The following is a 15,254-nucleotide window of genomic DNA, read 5'->3' on the forward strand; positions in this document are numbered from 1 at the left end:
TGCTGCACCCCACCTGGAACTTCAGGGGAACCAGGAGTTCCTATCTAAGGCTTTCCCAACATTTCCACATGATGGAACTCACAGAAGATCATTCCTAGACCAACTAGCCTCACTCCCTCCACTTAGAGGAGAAACTGCAACTCTTTCTCCTCTAATAGAAGAGAGGGACAGGGAGTTCCCCACGGTCATCTAGCAAAATGGAGCCTGGACCAGGATTAGAATCCAAAGTTCCCGAGTCCAAGCCCACACTTTAGGCCAGTCTCGAACTGCATAAACAAGAGCAAATTGCAAGGTTGTGTATTTTGTGGCCTCCACTGCCATGACCTGGTCACTTCCCCCTTGCCAAGTTCCCCATCTCTGCAGAATGGAGGCTGCTTCCCTAGTGTCCAAACCTGGAAGGGCCTTGAAAGGAAGAGAGGCCAACAGAGCCCCTACTTATCTCCCCCGGACAGAAATGTGTATGTGTGGGTGGTGTACGTGTGTGTAATGTCCTTTTGTGGAATCCTTAGATCAGACAGGGAAATGTATGTGTGTGTATGTGTGTGTGTGTGGGGGGGAGGGCAATCAAGTCAATTTTTCTATCCAACATATGGGTAGAAAAAGGATAATTTAGGGTGTGGATAGGAGTAGCAGAAGGGGAATAAAGATGAGGAATTATGTTGAGGACACAGTGGCTCTTGCCAGACACAGTAGTGATGGGGCCAGGAAAAGTCCCATCATCTCCAATGACCATAGTGTGAGAGCTTTCTCCTGGGAGGCCCCCATGAGCAATGTCCAGTCATGGCAGGAACCTTCCCTGGGTCTCAGGTACACCTAGAGGGTCAGGCCCAGACTTTTGGGCTCTATATGCAATCTGGTTTCCTCCAGATTCTAGGGTCTTGTTCTGGAGTTCAGAACCTGGGTTGCAAAATCAGGGTCTACAATCTGAACCCAGTGCCAGGTTGAAGGGATTTCTTGGCTGCCACAGGACGAACAGCTATCCTTGAACATAAAAGCTTTAGACAGGGCCAGAAATCTCCCATTAGACATAAAACTCTCTATTGGCTTTCACCGTCCCTCTTCACTCATCTGCACCTGTCTGGCACCTGAAGCACTTGAATTTGAGACCCCTGAACCTGAGCCCCTTGAGAAACAGGCTTGGGTATTTTATGTGTCATAATCTAGCATAGTATGTACCCAACAGTGTTGGGTGGATGACAGATTCCACTGGCCTCCTTCCACGTCAGGCCATGCAGCTGTTCCCTGGAACAATTTTCCCTATGCCTAGAAAGCTATTCACTACTCAAACCCAGGTCGCGCAGCCCCACCTCTGGTCCAGGGTGGCTGCTCTCTGCCCTGTGTTCATCTGTTCCAAGTCTGACAGCTGTCACCATTCGGGGTTAGGTGTCGTGATTAATTTTTATTTGATATGAGCATAGTGTTTGAGTCACTGAGAAAAACTACTGACCCATCTCACAGTGGCTTTCAGAAGCCTGAGTTAGCCGGCTCACCAACTTGGTAAATCCTGTTAGCAGCTCTGGGTGCTTTGCCCCCAAATCCAAACTCTTGACCTTTATCTTCAGAGGGTGTAGGAAGAAGTCTCATGACTCACGATCTGGCCCATGGAGGGGGGAGAGTCCCCATCAGGGCTCCAGGCAGAAGACAATAGTGAACAAGCTGGGACCAGCTCTGCTGCCATCCTGGCCTGGCCACCCATGGCCCATGACTTGGCACTTTCTGGGGCTACCTGCTGGGCTTGGCCAAGACAATGAGAGGCAAGTTGCCTGGGCCTGTGGGGAACTGCTGGCAATACCAGGGTGTACCCACGCGATGCCATGCCAGTCCTAGGCCACCCCCTCTTAAAGGCTCAGTGTGTGGCCTTCTATACTGGGTCTGGCCTTAGCTGTGCAGGGTCCCTGATTAAGACTAGCTTATCTCTTCAGCTTCAGGAGAGGGGTACATGAGAGTGTGGCCATAAGGGAACACGGGTGTGCTGGGCATGTGTGGGAGAGTAGGCACATGAGTGCAGGGATCTTGTGTGAATGAACATACATATATGGGCATTATATGTGAATACATGTGCCCACGTATATGTTTGTGTCCATAGTATGTGTTCAGGGTCATGTGTGTAGCACAAAGACACCAGCAGGGATGTGTGAATATGGATGACAGCCGACAAATGCAAGTGTGTGTATGCTTGCAGGTTTTGTATAACAGTCTACGGGTGAACTATGGTATGTGGGTGAATATACATGTGACCACGGGACAGCAGAGACATGAATTCACTTGTATATATGAACGCTCACTTTGGTTCTACCACTTTGTAACTGTTGAAAACCTGAATAAATCCCTTCCCCTCTCTCTTTCTGTAAAATGGAATGGATAGGATGAGGTCATCTCTTAGGTTCCCTTCTAACTTGGATATTTAATGACTGGTTTAGGAACAGAGTGCGAGTCTGTGAATGTCCAGCATGCCCCTGTGCGTGTGCCTGTGTGGGACAACAGGGTGTGACTTTTGAATTCTGATTCCACACTTAACAGTGGTGTGGTCTATTAGCTCCTTCTTCTCTTTGAGTCTTAGTTTCCTTTTATTTTTCTGTCAGATGTGGCTAATGATTCCTCCAAGGCTGTTTTGAGGGTTTGTAAAGTGCCCAGCCCAGAATCTGGATAGGTTCCTTCTCTGCGAGAGGTGCATGTGTGCGCGTGCTCATGTGTATCCATGTATGTGGGCACTCAAGCTCACACCGGGAATGGTCTATGGAACAGGGTGATTGATTGCTCTAGATCATTCCTGCCATGAGGGGCTTCTGATTTCTGTCGGTGCTGGATACTAGGAGAGAGAAAATTGGGCAGACAGTCTTCCAGCTACCAGCCTGGGCCCATGTGGTCCTGAAGACTCCCTGCTGCCCCAGAGTTGCTGTCACATGGGTGCAACAGCCTGGAAAGGAGGATTGGTGTGGCCAGGAGACAGGCTCCCAAATCCGATTAGTGCCCACCCCACCATCCGGAGTATTAGAGACTAAAGAGATTCTTCTTATTAAAGGGTCACCTGCCAGCATGGAGTGGTGGCTGAGCCAAGTTTGGGACCCCGTGCCCATCCAGAATGAGGCCTCTGAGTCGCAGCCAGGGGAAGACTGATCTCAGAGCGCTCCCAGCCAGATGGAGAAAACCAGGAAAGTCAGGCTGAATCTGTGGCTGCATGTGGTCTCAGGGCAGGAACAGCTCAAGCCCTGGCCTGGAGAAGGGTGGGGAACTTGAACAAAGACTAGTACAGACTGGGAAGGGAGAGGAGAGACAAGGGCATTTTAGGCATTTTGTCAGCAAAAGTGGGAGGGCTGGAAGGAGTAGCGTGTGTACCAGGAAGAGAGAGGTCTAAGGGCCTTGGTGAACATAAAATCCAACCCTTCCATTTTATTGGTGAGGAAACTGAGGCTAGAAAAGGGAAGGAATTATCACTGCTCTGAGTGAGGTCGTGACTGATCTGCCCCCAATTCCTGGCATGAAGAGGAGCATCAAGTGAGCTGCCATGGGCCCTCCCTTTACTAGTCCCAGATGGTGAGCTAGGGCAGGGGCTTAGCAGTGATGTCTGTCTTCAGGCCAATGATAGGGGCTGGGCCTGGATACCACAGCCCTGTCCAGGGATCCGAAACCATTCTAGAGTAGCTGCTCATACCTTAACCTGATCTACCAACACAGATCCTGAATCCACACTCTGGACACCTAGACAAGGTCGTAATACAGGACCATGTACACTGGAGGGGCTCCAACCCCCACCCTTCAGACTACCCCAACAACTTGGCCCAGAGAAGAACACAACTCCTGGACTCTGAACATGGAGAAAAGATGGCAACACCTGGACCAGATTCATCCGGATGGGCTTCCATTGCAAACCTATAGCAGATCCCTATTACTGGATCCAGAAACTCAGTGAAGATCCCAACATCCAGATGAGATTACCCAACCCCCAAAACCTGAATACTGAGAAGACCACCTCAACATCTGTACCAGATACACCTGCATCGGTTTCTAACACAGACCCCGGGTACCTTAATTGGTTTGCTGCCACCTGACCTAGAACACCCAGAGGCCTTACCCCAGGGAATGGACCCTGGGCCTTCCTCACTCCCACCTATCCTCATAGGAGCTCAGGCTCAGAGGTTTCCTAAGTTTCAAGGCTTTTTATGGAGAAATCTGTCACCCATCAGGATATCCAAGATGAGGGAAGGGGTGAGAGGGCGGGACAGCCTGGGAGCGCTGGGGTGGCAGCGGGCAGGGGAGTGTGGAGGAGCTGGGGCGGAATCTGTGCGCCCTCCCAGGCCCTGCAGTCCCCACGCTGTGCGCCCCTAAACAGCTCGCGGGTCACTGGGCGCGGGGCCAGGAAATCCGGCGCCCGCCCTAGAAGCTGCCAGGGGTGGGGTGGGGTGGAGTGGGCGCTGGCACCAGTGCTGCCCGCCCAGCAACGTGACCGCGGGGCCCCACTGGGACAAGGCGGCCTCTGTGCAGACCCAGCTGATCCCCCTCGGGCTGCAAATCCCTTCCGGCTGACAGCCCCGCAGTCTGGGGCTGGCAGCAGCGTGGGAACGGGTAGCGCCCGGGGGTGGGGGCGAGGAGCCCCCGCTAAAGGCCATCTGCTCCGTACAAGGTGTGTCACTCTCCCAAGGCTGTGATATGGGGAAGCTGAGACTAGTAAAGACCAACCCACCAGCCTGAAGTCACCAGCCTATTGCTAGGTTCAGGCCAGGTTTCCAAATGAGGCCTTGCAGGGGACTCTTCCTATATATGTTGTTGCGAGTAGGTGGCATTATTATCCCCAATTTGTAAAGGAGAGAACTGAGGCTTCAACACAGTTTGAAGCCACCTGTGCAAGAGGGAGTGAGGCTGGGACTGGAGCCCAGCACTGCCCACTCCAAATATAGGAGCCCTGTGCATGCAGCCACCTGGCTAGACCTACCTACCACCAGGTGCTCACTAAACATCTAGTGGGAGCCTTTGGCAGTTGAAGTCATGGTTCTCTCTCTGCTCACGGTCCTGTGTCTGTTGTTTTCAGTGCGGTGGATTCAGTAAATGTGTTGGGTCAACCTTTTGGAGGACAGTTGTGAGGCTGAAGGGAGTGATGGGGTGAGGGTGGAGGGCCCAGGTGGGGTGGAAAGGGGACTGGAGGGGTCAGGAGTTAAAAGGAATGACTTGCAAATGCCACTCTGCTCTGCCCATAAGACTGGGGACAAAATTGGAGTTATCGGGGCCTAGAGAAAGGCTGTGGAGGGTGGGATGTTCCGGGATCTGGACTTCTGGGAACAGAGTGAGGGTTGTCCGGTGAACTCTTTAGAATTAAAAAATGGTACCTCCTTAGGAGAGCAGGAGCTTGGCTGGCTCCTGGTCTTGTCTAACTCCTGTCCTGCCTCCCAGGACAGGGCCAACTCAAGACTTGACCAATGTTTGGAGTACACATCCAGTAGAGGAATTCAGGGGCAGGAGGGAGGATGGCAGGGGCCCCGCAGGTGGTCTGCTGGGGCTAAGGGAGACCTGGGATGTGAATGTGCCTGTGCGTGTCTCTGCATGGGACAGCTATCTCTGTGATGGTCTTGTTTGCACGTGCCTCTGAGGAATGGGTCTGTGATATCTCTGGGAGGGGTGGGTTTACTGGATCTCTGTCCTTTGTGCCTGGGAACCTTCATCTTATCTGGATCTGTGTAATCTCTCTGGGTCTGTGTTTGTGGCTTATCTGTACCCTTAACTGGAGTCTTTGTGTGTATCTGGGTTTCTGCCCCTATTCCCCTTTCTTCCCCAGCCCCCAGCAGAGCCCTGAATGCTGCTTTGCTGCCTGAATGTGCAGAGGAATGTGGAGGGCCAGGGGAGAGGGGAGCACATGTCCTGGGCTGCTGGCCTGCTGGTTATGGAAAACTACTGAGGCCTCTGAGCTGAGCAGGCCAAGCCCGGCCCAGAGCCAGGCTCCTAGCTTTTGCCCTTCCAGGCTCCTCCTACCCTTTTCTCTGCAGGGGGTTGGGGACCTGCTGAGATGGGTCCTCCACTAGGCAGAAAGCAGGGCCTCCTCCTACCACTCTCAGGATAGTTAGGCGGGTCTCTGCTCCTCCCTGGGGGAAAGTGAGGGGGTGGGATTATTATTCTCCAAATCCTTCCCAGGCCCGACATTCTCTTCATTCTATGAATGTTAAAGAGATGCAAAAACACAGGCAACTTCACCTCCGTTTTCAGGGCCTCTTGAAGACACATGAGCAAGAAGGGCTCCTACAGATGAGCTGGTCCTACTTCCTCCATCCTAGTGCAGGTTTGGAAAATTGAGGCCCAGAGTGAGGGATCCCCACCCCCAATCACTTTCCAGAAGGACAGGGAACCAGGCGTGCTGTCTCCCAGTTGCAGGCCTGTCCCCACCGTGGCTTCATTTTAGCACAGCCTGCTCCATATGGAGGAAGAAGCATTTGAGATGGCTTGAAGGATGGGAGCACTTTGACATAAGGAGGTGACACTTGAGTCGACAGGTGGCAGGATGGAGAGGTGGGAGGGCACCAGTTGGGTGCATTGAATGATAGGACTGAAAATGTGAAAATGAGCTATCCATGAGGGTCCTCAGAGGCCAAGTGGAATGTTGGGGACTTTGTCCTTGAGAAAATTGTGCTAAAAGAGGTGAAACAGCAATGTAGCAGAGGAGGTGCCTTGGAGTCAGAGCAGTCTCTCTGTATGCAAATCCCAGCTCCTAGACCATGGTGACTGTGTAGTTAACTGTAGTTAACTCATGAGGCACTTAAACTTTCTCCATCTCAGGTTTCTCTGTTTTGACATGGAGATAGAAATAGTTCTTCTCTCCCATGGTGGTTGTGAGAAATAAATGAATAAGTGAGGACCTAGCACCTAGTAAGTGCTCAGTCTTCATTCTGCTGATCCTGCCCACGCAAACTGTGTTTTAGGATAGTCCAGAGGGAAAGAGCAAAGTCAGGGAGACCAGTAAAGAGTCCATGGAAGTCACCTGAGGTCAGGAGGCCCATGATGGAATCTCCTAGTTAAATAGGGGAGATGGTGGAGTCTTCAGAAGGGTTTGGGTGCTACCGAAAGATGGGCAGGGGCTTCTTCCTGAGTGGCCGTGGGTTTTAGCCTTGAACCATTATATGGCCCTGGGAAGCCATGTTTGGAGCAAACACTGGAGGGAGATTGGTGGGATGTGGGCCGGGACTGAGGAGAGAAGGGGCTCACCTCCCACCGTTCTTATTGAAGGCCTCATCCAGATTCCTAACAGGCCCAAAGCTCTGGAGCCACATTTGGGCCACTCTTAGGCTTCTGGTGCCAGAGGTTGTCTGGCTGAGGTCATCCAGCTGAGCCTAAAAAGAGAGAGGAAAGGTCCCTTCTACAAAGCCAGAGTCCTGGAGGAGTAGCAGGCAGAAGGGCTGAGGAGACAGGGTGAGCTGTGACCTCGGAGGGCCAGGGAAGAGTGCACTAAAAGGAGGGAACACTCAGAAATCCCCATGCTGGGGGCTGCAAGGGAGAGGAAGGAGAGAGAGAGAGAGAGAGAGAGAGAGAGAGAGAGAGAGAGAGAGAGAGAGAGAGAGAGAGAGAAGACAGTGCAGAGGCCACTAATGGACCTCATGGTGGAAGAGGCCACAGTGACCTCTGAAATCCAGGTTGCGTAAGAGGGGCAAACCCCAAGCTGTGACAAGGTGGGGCCTCAAGCACTTCCCACGGCTGCCCAGAAGCTCGGCTGAGGTAAGGGGGACCCACCTACCCCCACCACATACACAGGTTATTTGTTGTCATCATAGAAACAAACCATGTTCATTGGAGAAACATAGAAACACATAAAAGTGTTAAGGGAAAAAATATAAAAATATAAAATATAAAAGTATAAAAATATAAAAAAAAATTCACCTACTATTTCCCCAAACAGAGAAAAGCTTTTTGTGTATGTACTGGGACTCAAACCCAGGGGTGCTCTACCACTGAGCTACATCTTCAGCACCACCCCACCTCCTCCTGCTTCTTAAGACTTTGAGACAGGATCTAGCTAAGTTGCTGAGGCTGGCCTTGAACACGCGATCCTCCTGCCTCTGCCTCCTGAGTTGTTGGGATTACAAGTGTGTACCACTGTGCCCAGCTAGAGATAAGTTTTTTTTTTAACCATTGCGGGTCATGAGCTTCTACTTTTTTCCCTGTCAATATACATATAAACACACACTGGGATCATGTTGTACCTGCTTCTTTGTAAATCCCTTGTTTCATTTAGAAACATATTTCAAATGCTTTTCATAGTAGTAAATATGCCTTGAGAATTTTCTTCCTATCATCTCGTACCTTGGCTGGGGATATAGGATTTTCAGGTGGGATCCAAGGGCAAACAGTCAAGAGCAGAATACTGGGGGCAGTGGGGACAGTGGTTAGATCACTGGGCAGTGCACTTTTCAGATCCTGAGCTGGCCACTGACTTGTTGTGTGAGGTTGGGTAAGATATATGCCCTCTCTGGGTCTTGGAATCCCAGAATCTCAAAAGGGTTACCAGTGACTTTCTCAAGGTCAGTTGCCATCACCGTGAAGTGTTGAGGGAGAGACTAAGAAAGTGAAACTGCTATTCCCATCAGAATTCTGCAAATCTCATGGAACTTCTTTGCGCCTCAGTTTAAACAGGAATCATGCTGGATTGGTGAGAATCAAGTTAGATTCATTATTTTGACGTCTAAGAACAACTAATAGTTGGAAAATGTTTTGCTGTTTATTCACATTATCTCACTTCATCCTTCTAACAGCCCTGTGCTGTGGGTTCTATTTTTGTGTCCTAGCTTCCAGATAAGGAAAGCAGAGCTCTTTATCTGGAAAGAGAGATGCACTCACTTATTCAAGGTCATAGGTGGTAGGTGGTGGAGTACGGATGCAAGCTCAGGTCTGGCTCTTACAAAAGCCATGGGTTTTACGTCAATGCCTGAGGAGGGGAGAGAGGGAAATGAGGAGGACTGGGGACTGGCTCATTTCAACCTAGGCGTAGTTGTCCTCCATGGCACTGTCATCTGTGTGGAGTTGCCACCCTCTGGTGTTCTGTGTGCTACATCCCAGAAGGGAGGAGAGTAATGATCTTCATGCTCCAGTAGAGAGGAGACTGGGAGGAGCTCAGAATAACCCAGTTGGTCCTTTGAGAGTCAGGGGTAATTCTGTACTTTGAGAGTCTTATGTACCTAGGATACAACTTAAGAGGATAAAAACAATGACAGAACTTTTGGCAATCCTTATTATGGGGCGATTTTTACTTAGGGCTGTTATTGGAAATGGCATCAGATTGCAGAATGCTGCAGATAACTCCTGAAGATGTGTACTTTGAAGAGCTGTATCACCTATGAGGTCATTTTGTAGTCATGGAATCGTGAGGAAAGTATTTATTTTTATTTTATGCATGAGAAAATAGGCTCAAGGTCACCCCTGGCCTGCTTGAAACCAGGGAACTTTCCAAGGGACCACACTGCCCCCCTGTGGCAGCCTTATTAGTTACTCAGTAAGTAAGCCTTTGGCACATGCCAGATGCAAAAACTGTCCTAAAAGGGGCTGGAGGGGGAAGAGACAAGGAGGAGGAGGAGAAGGAGAAGGAAATTCATGTGTGTGTGTGTATTTTGCTAATGGGGATCAAATATAGGACTTCGTATCACTGTACCACTGAGCTACATCTTCAAAAACTTTTTGTTTTGTTTTTGTTTTTGTTTTGAAACAGGATCTCACTAAGTTGCCCAGGCTGGCCTTGAACTTGCAATCCTCCTGCCTCAGAGTAGCTGGGCTTACAGGGATGCACCACCATGTATGGCTTGATTTTTTTTTTTTACTTAATATTTTCTTTTTCTTTCTTTCTTTTCTTTTCTTTCTCTTTCTTTCTTTCTTTCTTTCTTTCTTTTTTTTTTTTTTGTAATGCGGGGGATTGAACCTAGAGCCTTGTACATGCTAAGTAAGTCTTCTACACTAAGCTACACTCCAAGTCTTGCATGCTTATTTAATAGTTTAATACATCATAATAGCTTTTTATGTTCTGCATAGTCCTAAGTTTTAATTTTAGTTACTGCTTCATATTCAACTGAATGGACATTTCTTTGCAGTTGTTCATCTAGGTGGCTTTCAAAAAAACTTCTTGTTTCAGAGACTGGGCATGAAACATCTTTGTGCAGATATCTTTTATTATTATTATTATTATTGACTATGCTGTAGATCAAACCTGTGGCCTTGCACATGCTAATATTTCAGGATTTTACTTGACAGAGGGTGCCAAATTGTTCTCCAAAAGAAAGGGTCAATGCAGTCTCCAACTTGCTAGAAAAAAACAATTGTTATTGTCATTCACTTTCTCTTGATTGCCACTGGTAATGCTTTCCCATGTCTATTTATTTATTTGTACTTCTTTTGAAAAGTGTCCATTTAGTTCTTTTGCTCATAAATGGGATCGTGAGGCTATTTTTTATTGGTGTTTTTTGAGTTCTTTAGAAATTCTGGATATTAATCCTCTGTCAAAAGAGTACTGGCAAATATTTTTTTCCTATTTTGTAGGTTCTTCCTGGAATGATGGTACATGCCTGTAATCCCAGTGATTCAGAAGGCTGAGGCAGAAGGATGACAAGTTCAAGGCCAGCCTCAACAGCTTAGGTCCTAAGCAACTTAGCAAGACCCTGTCTCAAAATAAAAAATAAAAGGGGCTGGAGATATGGTTAGGTGATTAAGCAACCCTGGGCTCAATCCCTGCTCCCCAAAACCAAAAACCATCCTGTAGGTTCTCCTTTTGTGCTGTTGTTTCCTCTGCTGTGCAGAAGGGTTGTAGTTTGATGCCATCCCATTTATTGATTCTTAGTATTATTATTTCTTGAGCTTAGGAGTCCCATAGAAGTCACTGCCTATGCCTATATGTTAGGGTATTTCTCCATGTTCTCTTCTAGCAATGCAAGCATTATTATTATTAGCATTACAAGTTAAACTATTAGGTTAGAGTTACAATTAAATTTGAATTACTCTTTTTTAAAAAATTTTTTTTAGATGTATGGACCTTTATTTTATTTGTTTATTTATATATGGTGCTGAGAATTGAACCCAGTGCCTCACACATGCTAGGCAAGCACTCTACCACTGAGCCACAGCCTCAGCCTCTAAATTTGAATTAGAATTGTAATATTATTAATAATAAACTCTGGTATTCACTTTAGAAAAAAATCTAAAAAATTATACATCTACAGATTCAATATTAAGAAAAAAAATCTGATAAAGGAGGGTGAGGAATATTATACTGTCTACATTATAGTCAAAGAAGTGCTCTTCATGAATATTGCATGCCTTTTGTGTGGTAATTGGCTAGGTCTTGGTTATAGGTTCCTATGTGATTTTTTTTTTTTTTTTAGTATTGATTGTACCAAGCCAATTGGATAACTTTTTATAAATATGTTCACATAGTTATAGATGTTTATAATAATATCAAAATAAACAGGAATAAGTAACCAAAATTTGATATTAATAGTTGAATTCCTTGATGCCGAGAATTTTGGCTTTGGTGTTATACAGTTGTATCGTCTCCCTGGGAGGTTGCTGTCAATGACTCTCAAATACAGATAGGATGAAATCTTAGTTCTTTATCATCTGACCCCACACACATATAGGAAAGCAGTAAATGGCAGTAAGCAAGGTCAGATGATAAAAGGTTTTATACACCGCCAGGAAATTTGACTTTATCCTGTGTAGAGGATCCATAGGCTTTTAAAGAGATAATCAGATTCTAGAAACATTGGTAATAGTGTGGAATATCAAGTAGGAAGTGAATGTGTATACACAGAAGTCAATTAGAAGGTTATTTCAGTAGTCTAGGAGAGAAAGTATAGACCTGAAGATGTCTTTTATTGTCAGGTATTATCTAAGTACTTTGAGAACGTTATCTTGTTTATTGCTCTCAACAACCTTTTATGAGACCGGAGTTACTGTCATTTTATAGGTGAAGAAATGGAGGCTTAAATCATGTGTGTAATTTGCTCAAGGTCACAGATTATGATTCCGGAATTGGGTTTCATACCTTGCCTGATTTTAAAGCCTATGCTGTTGACCAGTAATCTATATTACTATTCTACTGGCAGGCATTAGAATAGGGGGTAGAAAGGAGAGAGCTATTAGGAGGGAGTGTCTGCATCCCCCCATCTGATGACTGATGAGATGAGGGAGAGAGGGAAGGTGGGGGGCACCGAAGCTGACATCTGGGTGCCAAGCACCAGTCTGCTCCTAATGGTGTCTATGTAAAGGAACTTTTAAAGACAAAACCTTCTCTCACCTCCTCACTTTCTCCTTCAAGGAGAGAAAACATGGCTAACCTGGTGTGTCTGGGAAAAGAGTCAAGCTATGCAGCTTAGCTCCTCCATCTTTCCTCTTTGGGGCTGTCCATTCTTTCATGTTGTAAGTCTTAAGCCACCGGGGGGCGGCCTGGAGTTGCCCACTGGCAGTGCTTGGGTGGATCCATTAAGACCAACTTTGCTGCAAGTAGTAAAAAGCCAACGTAACAGCCATTTAGGTGGATTAGCATGTTTCTCTTTCTGCATGACGTCCAGACGTAGGTAATACATCCCAGAGTCCTGGAGGCCCCAAGGCTTCCTGCTGATTGCTCTGTCATGCCCAGAGCATGGGGTGCTATGAGAACATGAATGACAGATCCCAGACCGCATCTGCCTCAGGCAGCAGGATGGAGGAGGGATGAAGAAAGGTGGGACATGGTGTAAAGTGGATTTTAGGGAAGTTTTCTTTCTGTATTTCATTGACCTGAATCCCCCCGCTACAAGGAAAATGGGAAGACTTTATTCTAGCAGCCACTTCCTCAGTTCCAACTTCAGTCTGTTAGAGTGAAGGAGAAAACAGATGATAGCAAACAATCAGCAGCCTCTACTGCAGTTGGCTTGTGTCTGCCTGATTCAGGGAATCAACCTAAATAACAAAACAGAGATTCTCCAAAGAATACTGGTGTTTATATGGGAATAGCAGTGCACTGTAAAGAGAATATGGATGCCCTGGTAAACTCTGGGTATATTCAAGACAGGCAAACCAAGGGGAACTTTTAAAAAAAATTTTTAGTTTTTTTTGGCACCGAGGATTAAATCCAGGAGGGCTTTATCACTGAGCCACATACCCAGCCCTTTTTAATCTTTTATTTAGAGACAGGGTCTCACTGAGTTGCTTAGAGACTTGCTAAGTTGATGAAGCTGGCTTTGAACTTGCGATCCTTCTGTCTCAGCTTCCCGGACACCTGGGATTACAGGTGTGTATGACCACGCCCAGGCATGGGAACAGTTTAAAGGACAGAAGTGAGGAGGATTACACCAAACATATTAAAACAATAATCCTCCACCACAATGATTAATAACAGGAGAAGTGTCAGTCTGAGGTTGAGTGTACAGTTGCTGGGCAGATGTCCTTGTATAAGAACTTTTTGTGTAAGGTTGCAGTGGCCTCTGTGTAAACTTGTGGTTTGGAAGAGTCTTTTGTGACACTCTCAGGCAATCATGCATAAGAATCCTTCCTTTATAGCCTCCTGACTTTTTTTTTTTCTATTTCTTGTTATGATTGATACAAGCAACTCCATGATCTGTGTTGAAGTGATTGACAACCAGGAGTCAGTGTTGAAACTCATTTAACAACATTTGAGCAACAAAGAGGTCTAGAGGGAATGGCTCCCAGGCCAAGTTTATCTGAAGTCCATGGTTTCATTTGATTTTATCTGTTTTGTTGGCGATGGATATCATTAAAGCTCTGGACCAGATTATTTACATTTCCACCTACTAATCTTGCCAAGTTGGTGCTATTCAGATTTTACAAACAAGAAAGTGGACTGAGGCAAGATACTTGCTTTGGGTCCTGTGGCTGGTGATTGATCGTGAAGCTAGGAATCAAATCCAGGACTTTGTAGCTCCAGAGCCTTTTGCAATATGTCACAAAGACCACTTCGACCCGGTTTCCCTTATTCCTCTCATCCTATTTCCCCATGACTATGTTCAAGGACAATTAGACCTTTTCCTGGATGAAATCTTAGCTGCTTCTCCTGGGGAATGTGTCAAGTAAGCAGCAACAAAAGATAGCTGATTTTCCCTTTCAATATTTTCTGAAGTTGTTTGATAAGTTTGGCTCTCAAATTTCTATCTTTAATTAGTAACTGAATATTCTTATATTGTAAGTCAGTGCCTGTCTCTGGACAAAATGTGCCATGAGAGGTATCCACTGTTAGGTTTGAAGCTTGCTTCTTCTTCTTCTCCTTCCTCTCCTCCTCCTTCTTTCTTTCTTTCTTTCTTTTTTTTTTAAATATATATATCGGAGGTTGAACCAGGAGCACTTTACCACCAATCTACACCCCCACTCCTTTTTATTTTGTATTTTGAGACAGGGTCTCACTGAGTTGCTGAGGGTCTTGCTAAGTGTTGAGACTGACCTTAAACTTGTGATCCTCCTGGTCTCAGCCTCCAGAGTCTCTGTGATGACAAGACATGCAACACCACACCCTGACCTGCTGTTTACGTTTTAAGAGCCTTCTAAAATTTGTGCGGTGGAGGTCAGCTGCCACCAGGTGTCATCAAAGGGCTTTGGGTTGGGTGTGGTGTCACAAGCCTGCAATCCTAGTGATTTAGGAGGAGATCAGTTTCAGCAATTTAGTGAGACCCTGTTTCAGAATAAAAAATAAAAAAGACTAAGGTTGTAGCTTAGTGGTAAAGCTCTCTGGGTTCAATTGCCAGTATCCACTCGCTTCTCTCCAAACAAACAAACAAACAAATAAACAAACTGCAAATCTAACATTCTGTACATCTCATGGCACATTCCCCACCTCTAGTTCTTCAACTTTTTATTGATCTTGTAAACCCCTGAAAATTCTCTTTCTGTAGAATTGGGTTTTTAAAACCAAGACCCCTGATGGATAGAATGATTGATGGTAGATAAAACAACTGTTGACTTTTTTCTTTTTAATTGACACATTCATTGTACATATTTACGGAGTTCATTGTGATCATACATGTATACATGGCACACTGATAAAACAGGGCAATTAGCACTTTTAAGACATTTGAAATTCTTATCATTTATTTGTGTTTGGATTATTTGAACTTTGCTAGTTCTTTTTTTTTTTTTTAAATATTTATTTATTTTTTCTTAGTTCTCAGCGGGCACAACATCTTTGTTGGTATGTGGTGCTGAGGATCGAACCCGGGCCGCAGGCACGCCAGGTGAGCGCGCTACCTCTTGAGCCACATCCCCAGCCCGCTAGTTCTTTATAAACTATTTAATAGTTTGTTTTAAACTAT

This window comes from Ictidomys tridecemlineatus, chromosome 11, assembly GCF_052094955.1.
Source record: "Ictidomys tridecemlineatus isolate mIctTri1 chromosome 11, mIctTri1.hap1, whole genome shotgun sequence".
Taxonomy (NCBI): domain Eukaryota; kingdom Metazoa; phylum Chordata; class Mammalia; order Rodentia; family Sciuridae; genus Ictidomys; species Ictidomys tridecemlineatus.